Raw genomic sequence first — 7,359 nt, 5'->3', positions numbered from 1 at the left:
TAAAATACTTTTCCTTTAGTAAAGATTTGATTGCGCAATCACATAACATAGATATACCATATCTGAACCTTGTGTGAACCGGGAATGTGGCCACATTCCACGACGGTCACTGGACCGGCCAACCCCTTTTGTTAGCTCACGGTCCCCTCATGTGTACACTAGTCCGAGTAGGGTTTGCGGCCCTACTGGGACCCGAATTCTATTTAACTTGAATTGGCATAGCCAAGCAGATAGGTAATCATAAAACAAAACATGGCATGACAACATACTTGAGCAAAGAATCACATTTTCATACTAAAAACACGTTTTAAAAGAATGCCCACCTCAAAAGCTAAAGCTCCTTCCGGAATTTCCTTAACTCGGTCTTAGATGACGTTCGAAGACGTCCCTTTAGGAAATAAAAGATACTTAATTAGATTTTTGAGATATCCATTAAGCTTAGACATGAATGCATCCTAAGTGCGATGATCATTTTATTCTTCCTTTAAATTTTCTAGAACAGTCCTAGAATTTTTGAATATTAATTAAATCAGTAGATTTAATTAAATTAGTAAAATTATTCACTTAACTAGAGGGTGCTACCTCCCATGTCATTTATTTAAACATACTAAAAATTTGGCTCGAGGTCTAAATACTCGTTAGCGTATCGTAATTTCTTAAAATTAATCATTTGAGCACTCTTGCTAATTTTCGGAAAAATTAGACTTATCTTCGTAGAATTAATTTGCGAACTATTAATTAATCCATAACATAAAAAGGCCCATGATTTAAGTAAATTCTTGGTCCATACTCTAATTAAATTAGTGGCCCAAGACATTAATCAATTTGCTAAGGCCCAAAACATAAGAAAAAAAAAAGTGGCCCAATACTCCTTTCCTTAATCCATCGGTCTCTCTCTCTCCTTCATTCAAAAATCCCCAAATCAAAAACACACACACACACACACTGAAAACCCTAGGCGGAAGGATAGAGAAGCAGCGGCACCTTCCCCTCACGCCCGCTGTTGCTCCGGTTGGCACCTCCTCCGCGTCGCCGGCGGCGCACGGCGCCTCCTACCTCGTCTCCGATGCCCGACGAGTAGACCTGCCGCCGCTCGTCGCCATCCGCCGCTCTCATCCTCGGCGATAAATTCGGAACTCCGTCGGTGGGGGCTCCCGCGTTTCTCACTCTCCGTCGAGTTCGGAGAAATCCTCGGCTGCCCGACGAGAAGGGCTGCCGCCTGCTGCGTCGCTCGACGCCGGCTCCAGCCAACTCCGCCTTTTCCCTCTTCTCCGGCGATTCGCCGCTGCCGTCTTCACCTCAGGGGCTTAGGCTCACCGTGGAGTTCCAGCCACGGTTGCTGCCTTCGTCATGTGGTCAGCCCCTGCTGCCCATACGAAAACGGCAGCCACCGTCCTTCGCCGAGTCTCTCTCGAACTGCCACGGTAGTCTCTGCAACAACTCCGAACAGCCCCGACTCACCCCGAAGATAAGTTCTCTACTCCAAGCTATGCTCTTCTCTGTATATTTTTTTTCAAATAACAGCCGAGGGGGGGGGGGTGTGTTCGATTTGCTTTGTGCTTTATTGAGTTGATTTTGGAGGGACACTAGCTCCCTGAAACGAAATTTTACATGTGTGTGCTACTGATTTTGAGCATAAAGGCAGCCTATTGTACTCTTGTTCCATTTGTGTTAAAGCTCTAAGAATGCTACTACTGTTATGAGATTCATATAACCATGGTTCTATGTTCTTGAGCTAGCATGATGTTCTAAACAAGGGCAGAGGGTGTGCTTGTGTTATATTGGTTGTGGTCCTTAATTTGTGGTGCCTCTATATGATGACATGAAAAACTGGATTGGGAGAAAGGGGGTGGAGGTGTTTACCTCTCGGTATCACGGCTGCTTCGAGAAAAACTGCCTTTGGTCTTGGTTTTCCTCCCTCTCGAGCTGGCTACTGCTTGTTCTTGGTTTTCACTAGAGTTTTGCTGAATTTTGTGATGTGTAAGAGGGTGTTCAAAGGTGGTGTGGGTGGGCTTTTTATAGGCTGAAATCTTGAGGTACTATGGGGGATTAATTGGGGTTGTCACACTATTTTGTTCCCATCCTACAGAGGATCTCCTTTGACTATGATTCTGCAGTAGGATATACTTGAGAGATGGCTTTATTTGAGTACTTAGTACATGGATATTAATTCATACTTGTTTGTTGTGGCTGGTGAGAAACAGGTGCTGCATTGGCGTGACATATTGCAGGCTGGACTGCCCTTTTTGGGTAAGTCTTTGGTCTCCCAACTAAAGAGGTGTTGTCTCCTTCCTTATGGTAGGAGTTCCCTTAGTTTTCTTTTGTTCTATAGCAGCTAACGCTAGTTTCTACTTGTAGGTTGGGAGGAGACTGGCCGCCGAGCTGCTGCCCGGGGCGGATCGATGCTTCGGGCTCCACGGCTGATCGGCTACAGCCGTGAACTCTCGGCCCGGAGGAAGAGGCCCGATGCCATTTGTTCCATGCACATTTTACCTTTCCCTTTCTTCCTTTCCTTTATTGGAAGCCTTGTTCTAAGTATTGTAGTATTTTGAAAATTAGTTGTTCGTTTATTGTATAAGAATTGCTATTCGAAAATTCGTGATATTTTACAATATACATTTGCTTGTTTTAGTTCATTCAATTATTTCTTTACCCTTTTGTTGCGCGAACTAGAAACGTTAACCATCAAAAGAAAAGGAGTAACGAGTTCCGAATGACACCCGAGTCAAGGGTGTGAAAAATTCTCTAGTTCGACCTTAATCAACAATGGAAAGGATAAATAAAGAAGCGGGTATTACATTCTACCCTCCTTAACGAAAATTTCGTCCCGAAATTTGCTTATGTCACTTAAACAGTCCTGGGTACTTTTCCTTCATTTTGTCTTCCAATTCCCACGTAGCTTCCTCGTGACCATGATGCTTCCATAAAACTTTCACTGTTACAACAGACTTATTCCTCAATTCCTTGACCTTCCTATCCAAGATTGCCTCTGGCTTCTCTTCATAGCTTAAGTCTGGTTCCAAAACCATCTCCTCTTGGTGGATTATATGTTTTGGGTCGAACACATATTTCCTCAATTGAGATACGTGAAAAACATTGTGCACGTTCCCGAAACTCGGTGGGAGTGCCAATCTGTACGCCACAGGATCCACTTCTTCTAAAATTTCGTAGGGTCCGATGAAACGTGGTCTTAGCTTGCCCTTGACGCCAAATCTTGTAATCCCTTTAGACGGAGATACTTTTAGAAAAACTTTATCTCCCGCCTTGTACTGCAGGTCGGTTCGGCGGGCATCCGCGTAAGACTTCTGCCTGTCTTGAGCTTCCTTGATTCTCTCACGGATCTGGCGGACGATCTCTATCATCTCCTCTACTGAATCCGGTCCCAGCGTCTTTCTCTCACCGACCTCATCCCAATAAAGCGGTGATCTACACTTCTTCCCATACAGTGCTTCATATGGGGCCATGTTTATAGTCGCCTGATAACTGTTATTGTAAGCAAACTCTATAAGTGGCAACACTGGCTCCCAATTTCCTCCTCGGTCGAGCACTACGGCTCTTAACATGTCTTCCAAGGTCTGGATTGTTCTCTCACACTGCCCATCAGTCTGCGGATGAAATGTCGTACTGAAGTTCAACCTGGTGCCTAGTTCTTGCTGTAGGCTTATCCAAAATCTAGAAGTAAATTTTGGATCCCTGTCTGATGTGATCGTCACCGGTATTCCGTGTAAGCGTATGATCTCTTGCACATAGATCTGAGCTAGCTTGTCCGATCCGTAAGTGATACGAACCGGTACAAAGTGGGCGCTTTTGGTGAGGCGATCTATAATCACCCAAATAGCAGTATTCCCTCGTTGTGACTTTGGCAATCCTGTCACGAAGTCCATTGCAATGTGCTCCCATTTCCACTCGGGAATTTCCAGGGGTTGCAATTTCCCATAGGGTCGTTGATGTAGAGCCTTCACTTGTTGACATGCCAGGCACCTTTCTACAAACGACGCTATGCTCCTCTTCATGCCATCCCACCAAAAATGCTTCTTCATATCTCGATACATTTTCGTACCTCCTGGGTGGGCGGTGTAGGGTGTCTCATGCGCTTCGCTAATGATCTCATTTCTGAGAGCCTCGTCATTGGGCACGCATAATCTCCCTTCAAAAGTGAGGGCGTTATCCGCTTCTTCGCGGTAACTCACCTCTTTTCCTGTCCTCACCTTAAGTCGAATTTTCTCTAATGCTTCATCACTCCTTTGAGCTTCAACAATTCTGGCCCTTAAGTCTGGTTCAATCACTAGAGTGGCGATCCTACTTTCCACCGTCTCTGGTGCTCTCACTACCTCCAATCGTATCTTAGCGAATTCCCGTATGAGTTCCTCACTTTGTGTAAGGAAAATGGCCACTTGGGGGATGGTCTTCCTGCTCAAGGCATCTGCCACTACATTAGCCTTGCCTGGGTGGTAATTTATGCCACAGTCATGATCCTTGACCAATTCGAGCCATCTGCGTTGTCGCATGTTCAAATCTTTCTGCTCAAAGAAGTACTTAAGGCTCTTGTGGTCCGTGAAGATCTCACATCGAACTCCGTAGAGGTGATGTCTCCAAATCTTCAAGGCATGTACTACTGCTGCTAGTTCCAGATCATGAGTGGGGTAATTCAGCTCGTGTGGCCTAAGTTGGCGTGACGCGTATGCAATCACCTTGCCATTTTGCATCAATACGCATCCAAGTCCGACCTTTGAAGCATCGGTGTACACTACATAGCCTGCTTCTGGTGCTGGCACGGCTAGGACTGGTGCGGTGGTCAACTTTTCTTTTAATAGTTGGAAGCTTGCTTCGCACTCCGGCGTCCAATTGACCTTAGCCCCTTTTTTGAGCTGTTGAGTCAATGGTCTGGCTATTTTAGAAAATCCTTCAATGAACCTCCGATAATATCCAGCCAAACCTAGGAAACTTCGAATCTCACTAGGTGTTGTTGGTGACTGCCAACGTTGTACTGCTTCCACTATTGCAGGGTCTACTCGGATCCCATCTGCCGTTACTATGTGACCGAGGAAATTCACCTCGTTGAGCCAGAACTCACACTTGCTAAACTTAGCATAGAGCTTCTCGGCTCTCAACGTCTCTAAGGTGGTTCTCAGATGTTCCTCGTGTTCCTTCTCATTTTTCGAGTAAATGAGTACATCATCTATAAAGACTAGGACGAACTTGTCCAAGTATGGATGGAACACGCGGTTCATTAAGTCCATGAACACTGCCGGGGCATTTGTGAGCCCGAAAGGCATCACTGTGAATTCGTAATGGCCGTATCTGGTGCGGAATGCTGTCTTGGGTACATCGTCATGTCGGACCTTCAGTTGGTGATAGCCTGATCTCAAGTCCATTTTTGAGAATACACCGGCCCTTTGAAGTTGGTCAAAAAGGTCATCAATCCTCGGTAGAGGATACTTGTTCTTGAGCGTCAGCTTGTTCAACTCTCGGTAGTCGATACACATTCTCAATGTTCCGTCCTTCTTCTTCACGAAGAGCACTGGTGCGCCCCATGGTGACACACTAGGCCGGATGAAACCAAGGTCTAATAATTCCTGTAGCTGTATTTTGAGTTCTTCTAACTCTTTAGGCGCCATTCTGTATGGTGCCTTTGATACTGGGGCCGATCCTGGTTCGAGATCAATTGTGAATTCTAATTGCCTGTCTGGCGGCAATCCAGGTAGTGCGTCTGGGAAGACATCTGGGAATTCTCGTACCACTGCTACATCTTCAATCTTACGGTCTTCTTTCTCTTCTCCATTCAGGTAAACGAGGTATGCAGGGTATCCTTTCCTTATCATAGTGGTTGCTTGTAGTGCTGAAATTATGGACTTTCGTCGCCTCATGGAGATTCCGTGGAAGATGGTGGGTTCCTTCCCCGGGTATTGCAGGGAGATCTGCCTTTCCTTACAGAGAATGGTAGCGTAGTTTGCAGCTAGCCAATCCATTCCCAATATGATGTCCACACTCCACATCAACATCACATGCAAATTGTGAGCCACTAACTTAAGGTTTCCCATAGTGAATTCTACGTTTGAGCAAGTTCGTGTGATGTCTATAAGGCCTCCTACGGGTGAGGACACCCTCATCTTATATTTTACTTCATCAGTAGGCAGTTCTAAGGTATCCACACAAGGTGCTGATATGAACGAGTGTGATGCACCAGTATCAAACAAAATGGCAATAGGTATGTTGAGGAGAGTTCCCATACCTGCCAGATTGCCCTGCTCTTGGTTCCCTGGCTCCGTCTTAGGCTGCCTCTGTCTCAGTGCAAAAGCTCTGGCCTGAGTGGGAAGCCTCTGCCGTAACTGCCGCTGGTGTTGTGGAGCTTGGGGTAGGGCCGCTTTTCCTTTCGGCTCAGCTTGAAGTGCCCGTAGTTGTGGACGTTGCCCTTGATAGTTCTGTCTCCCTCTGCCTCCAGCGTTCCTATCCGGGCATTCTCTGGAGAAATGTCCACCCTTGCCACAGTAGAAGCACCTATCAGTCCCAGCTTTGCACTCCCCATGATGATTCTTCGAGCACTTAGCACAGGGAGGGGCTCTAGGTCGGTACTCCATCATCTGATTTGGAGCAGTTTGCCTTCCACCATTCTGCGGTGGCTTCAGAGCAAGTTGTGGTCTCTTAATTTCATTTGGAGCACGATCTCCATCCCACCTCCTTTTCTCTCGGAAGTTTTGCTGTTGTTGGGATGGTGCTGCGGCAACAAGTACAGTTGACTTCTCTTTGGGCATGGCTGCCTCGATGTCCAAGGCTCGACTCAATGATTCAGGGTACGACAACCCTCCAAGGCTTGCCAAGGCCATCTTTATTTCGTACCTCAGACCGGCACAAAACTTCTCAGCCATCTTCTCATCAGTATCGACTTGGTCAGGCGCATAGCGAGACATGTCGCAGAACATTCTGTCATACTCAGTAACGGACATCCGCCCTTGTTTCAGATTATAGAATTCCACTTCCTTGGCCTTACGGTAATTCTTTGGGATGTACTTGTCATACATTCCAGTTCTGAACTCATCCCAAGTCATCTGAGCCAGCTGTTCCAGGGTCAAAATCTTCTTTCGTGCCTCCCACCAGAAATCAGCTGATCCTGTCAGTTGGAAGGTCACACAAGTCAGGCGTTCCTGGTCATTGCAGTGCAGGAAGTTAAAGATACGTTCCATGGCGCGTATCCAGTTTTCAGCCACAACTGGGTCCCCTAAACCATTGAAAACCGGAGGGTTTTGTCTCAGAAAAAGTTCCTCTACTCGCCGCTCCTGTGGAGGTGGAGGCGGCGGAGGAGGTGGTGGGGTCATCCCTCTTCCCGCTCCATTTCCTCGGGGTACATTTTGTGGCACCTCG

The 7,359-nt window shown here is 46.5% G+C and overlaps 1 long non-coding RNA gene across 1 annotated transcript; it reads left to right on the top strand.

The window, feature by feature from the left end:
* Positions 1 to 2,050: 2,050 nt before the first annotated feature.
* Positions 2,051 to 2,605, top strand: LOC148932596 (uncharacterized). The gene is made up of 2 exons (XR_016134977.1): positions 2,051 to 2,278; positions 2,359 to 2,605. It is a non-coding gene; the product is annotated as an uncharacterized LOC148932596 (long non-coding RNA).
* The last annotated feature ends 4,754 nt before the right edge of the window (positions 2,606 to 7,359 follow it).

The sequence above is a fragment of the Salvia hispanica genome, chromosome 2 (genome assembly GCF_029641045.1).
Source record: "Salvia hispanica isolate PSC_SH4W2 chromosome 2, Shi_PSC_v1, whole genome shotgun sequence".
Lineage (NCBI taxonomy): Eukaryota > Viridiplantae > Streptophyta > Magnoliopsida > Lamiales > Lamiaceae > Salvia > Salvia hispanica.
Note: the sequence above shows the minus strand (reverse complement) of the source record. Positions and strands in the feature narration are given on the sequence as shown.